Here is a 4,721-nt window from a genome sequence, read left to right as displayed (position 1 = left end):
AGGTTGCCGCGCATGAGCGCCCACGTCTTCTCCCCGTACTTGACAGCACCGATGGCCAACATCAAGGTGGAGGCAAGCCGGAGCAATGTGCCCGTGTCCGCGATAATACTCGTAGAGGACATACACGGCTCCGGACACCTGAAGGATGGCATTCAGCAAGTGCCGCTTCCAGAGCTCGTTGTCCTCCAGAGAGGAGGCGGTGATGTTGTCCGGGCCTCCGAGGTGCAGCAGGAGGAATGACGCCCAGAACGCGACAATCGGGTGTGCGCCTGCAGCGCCTGCGAGGGAGAGGTGGCCGAGGGCGTATGTGGCGGTGCAGTCAGCCAGCTGATACGCCAGCCAGAGCAGGAACCGCAGCACCGGGTGGCCTCCACGCCTGCGGATCCCGGCAAAGAGGAAGAGGGCGATCTGGAGCCCGAGGATGAAGATCACCAGGATCTGGATGGCCCAATGGTTCCAGATGTCCCGTGGCCAAGCAGTAGCAGCCATTGCTCCTGTCCGCACGGTGCGGCCGGATGACTGGAAGTACCTGCAGTTTCACGAAATATGTACGCAAATCACTATAAGCTACACCCGTGCTCTTAACTAAATGTACGTACGTAAATATAGGATACATACTGTCGTCAAAAATCGGTCCATCTTCGGCCGAGACGAGGATGCGGCAGGTAGCGAAGAAGGCAAAATTTGAAGATGATCAGACTCGTTACTCTTGTCTTGACCCCAACCAACTAGTAGTAGCTACTAATCTTAGGATTAGGAAGCGATCAAAATAATGGTACTGAGGACGGGCTCAACGGACGGGCCCACTGGAGCCCTTTTTCCAAACGATAAAAAAAAAAAGATATTTCCAAGATTCATGAAAATTCAAAAACAAGCCAGTGAAAACTTGTATGTATTTGCGATGGATCTGTACAATTTTGTTCAAAATATTATGATTCGCAAGCTCCCAAAATAAAATAATCCTGGCCCAACAATGAAAAACTGGCCCATATTTATGCACATATTTTTTTTTTGTCTACACTACCTATGAAAGTACTTCTTCCATAAAGAAATATAAAAGCGTTTAGATCACTACTTTAGTCTACACAAAAAAAAATTGCTACATTAGTGATCTAAACACTTATATTTCCTTACAGAGGGAGTATATTGTTATTAAATTTTTCTTGAATATGTTATATTTGTATTTGTGCATGTACAATTTTTTTTTAAATTTTTTTGTGATGTGGAAATATGTTTCTTAAAAAAGTACTGCAATAAGCTTGTCCTCATTTCACAATTTTCGATGTCTTTCTTGTTTTTTTAGGTGTTGGGAAGAATATTTTGTGAGGTGGCTAAGGTTAATTTGGACATCAGTTCTATTGAGTTAGCTTAAGAAATAAAACTTGTGACTTGTTCCTTGTAAAAGAAGGCAGTGAAATCTTGCTGTCTCGCCGATAGTGCGAGTCATCTACTCCCTGCGGTCCTTTTTAGTCTGCATATAAGTATTGTCTGAAGTCAAAGTATCTCTACTTTAACTAAACTTATAGAAAGAACTATCAATATTCCCAATGCCAAATCAATATTGTTAGATTCATTATGAAATATAGTTTCATAGTATATATACTTGGTAATGTAGTTGATATTTTTTAATATAAATTTGTTCAAACTTTATAAAGTTTGACTTGACACAAATCTAATACACAGAGTAAAATGAACCAGATGCAGTATAACGGAATGGCATGAGGAAGCAACATAATCCTTTTTGTAGTAGCTGCAGCTGCAATCATTTTTTATGATAAAAAAATGATTGTAGCAGCAACAACTACAAAAAGGATCCATCGCAAAAAAAATACAAAAAGGATTATGTTTGCTTTTTTTTTACCTGAGGATTATGCTGCTTCCTCATGCCATTCCTGCAATCATAGACATGCAGCCTAATATGATACTTCCATCGATCGACAAGCATTTCAAATTAATCACGAATGGCATAATAACTGTTGATATGGCTATTTTGGCCGAAAAAAACTAGCAGAATCATTGTCCGGCTTCGGATTGCCACAATTTATGAAGGGTGTACCAAATCAAGCCCGTGAGCCTCCATTTTAGAGCTCGTCGGGAATTGGTTTGGAGGGCGTGCCACTTGTTCACGATCATTTCTGTCATGTTTCCTACTAGAGTGTGGTTTTCTGTAGCTTAGACTACATGGTACTCCTTATCTTTGCCATCCATTTCTGCATCGCGATCCGTGCAGACGCATTTGTCCTTTTTTTTCTCAAACGACACAACAAATAAACTTCAAATTTTGTAGAACAACAACAATATTTTTTCATCTGGGAAAAAACTTTCAGATCTTCATTTTTTATATTGTTTCATTTTAGAGAAACAAAAAAGAGAAATCTGCAAAGTTTGAAGTTCATATATGGTTTCATTTTAGAGAAACAAAAAAAGAGAAATCTGCTTGTTGTAAGTTAGTTGGAGAGTACGGATCTCAAAGCAAGGCTGAAGGGTTGAGGATAAGAGGTTCCATGTAGCCTGAGCTACAAAGAAACATTGTGTTCCTACTATCTGCAGATATAAAAAGGGCATCGCCATCGAAAATTCGCTGCTGAGCCCGTGCTCAAATGAGCCCGAAATCCACACCGCTCGCACAGCCCCTCGCACCAGGGTGGCGCGGACGACCTTGATCTCCTTCACCACTGGCGCCCGCCACGTCGCCCATCCGCGCAGGTGCGGGCGGTGTGGCCCCGGACGGGCCGATCGCTGTGATCTTCTTCTTCTACGGCGCCATGGCGATGAAGAGACTACTGTACTAACTAACAGACCAGATTCTCACAACTAATGCCCCCCTACCTGGCACGCCAAAGATGTCGGGGAAACCGAACACCTATGGGGTCACAAGGATCCCTTCTATGTTCGGCGGGGGGTTAGCTTCACGAAGAGCAGGTCGAGCCGTTAGCACACAAGGATTTTTACCCAGGTTCGGGCCGCAAAGATGCGTAATACCCTAGTCCTGCTCATCTGGATATATGTGTTCTTGAGCTTTTGAACTAGCTACGGTGCGTGCCTTGTCCAAAAGTCCGAATCGTCTCTCTGTATGCCTTGGGCCTCCTTTTATATGCAAAGGGGTTACCACAGTGGCACACAGGAGGTGGCAAGCTACAGTGATCGAGCTTATCACTCGGTCAACGTAGGACAAGCGCATTTAATGCGCTGCCTACGTGTCCTCTTGCTTTATCGGGGATGGCAACAGAAGCCATCCCGTCTTTCGCCGCTCCTCCTTGCTTCGACACGCGTCTAGGCTGACAAGGCGTGCAGTGCCACGCTGGCTAACTAGCTGCTGCGTTGGCACAATGGTAAAGCTTCCACAAAGATCTGCATGCCGCCACGCAGGCGCCTGCTTAGCTGGCACGCCTATCGTCGCATTGGAGTGGTGGTGAGGTGGCGAAACCTTGTCGGCGTGGGCCTGGCCGCGGTCCAGTGATCGTCCCCGGCAAGGCTTGCCGGGGGCCTTGGAGTCGTCCGGCAAGGGCCTTGCCGGGGGTCTTTATCTTCTGGTCCCACGTGGATCTGTGGGATGTCAATCTTTACGAGGATCTGTATGCTACCAGACATGTACCCTCCAGATCTTGGTCTTTAACATTGTCGATGGTGTCAGAGCTCTCAGCCCCAAGGGTGATGGACTTGCTGGTGCTGTGCAGGTCGCCCCGGCAAGACCCTTGCCGGGGGTGGTCCAGCTCGCTCTCTGCCCCTTGTTATTCGAGTATCTGCCTTGGTAGTCTTTTGGTTTTGTCTTCCTCTACCCCGCTAAGCCCTGCTGCAGGTGTAGTTGTGACTGCCCATGCACTAGTAAGGATACAGAAGTAGAAGTACCCGTACAAAATTTTGTACACCGACACTCAGGTATACATTATCTATCTGCATTATTACATTACTCATCATATTCAGTTGCTGTCTTATTTGCTCAATCTTTACCGGCAGTTCTTTCAGATTAGTAACTTCTACAGAGAGCTCGGATATGATGGCATTGATGACTTCCATCTCCTAAAATGGAACCAATCTTCGTCACAGCAATAAGTACAGCCTCGGCCATTTGAGCTGTTCAGCAAAGAGAGTGCATGTTACATGATTGAGTAGAAAATTCATCTAGAATGAACTGAATTAGCTCATGCATGAATAAACAGTAGTTTATACCCCTTAGCCCATGTCATTCCACTTTTTTTCTCAACTAAATTTATCGATTTATAGCATATCTAAAATCAAACAATGGTCTATCATGTGTGAAGATACCAGGTATCATCGCATCAGAGAATCCCTTTGTCCACTGAAATCTCCCCGTGGATCAGAGTTAACGGCACTAGTAATGGATGGAATTCCTAACTGAACTTCACACGGCAGAATTTGCAAAAGATACGAGGATTTTGGCTCATATTCTAGAATAGAAATACCCAATCGAAGAGATAAATTGCATCACAAGCAACGTTCAGTCAAAGTCATTCTCTTTTTACAAAACTAAGGCGGAAGCACCTAGCCTAATTCAAGAAATGAATTAATGAATAAGTAGAGAACATGGATGATAGGTGGCACAAAGAATAGAACAGAAGAAACCTACTAAGCTGCTGGATGGAATATCCGATTGTCATCTCTTTTGACTGTCATCAGGACTACAGAAAGATTTCCTTTGCAGGAAGTTTGGCAAGCCCCCAGGATACCATGTAAGGACTAAGGTTTTGGATTCCGAATGG

At 44.7% G+C, this 4,721-nt stretch overlaps 1 pseudogene; it reads right to left on the bottom strand.

The window, feature by feature from the left end:
* The window catches only part of LOC119320797, a 64,901-nt pseudogene that overhangs the window by 53,071 nt on the left and 7,109 nt on the right, over positions 1–4,721 (bottom strand).

Source organism: Triticum dicoccoides, chromosome 6B, assembly GCF_002162155.2.
Source record: "Triticum dicoccoides isolate Atlit2015 ecotype Zavitan chromosome 6B, WEW_v2.0, whole genome shotgun sequence".
NCBI classification, from domain to species: domain Eukaryota; kingdom Viridiplantae; phylum Streptophyta; class Magnoliopsida; order Poales; family Poaceae; genus Triticum; species Triticum dicoccoides.
The sequence above is the reverse complement of the archived record's forward strand: the minus strand, read 5'-3'. Positions and strand labels throughout refer to the sequence as shown.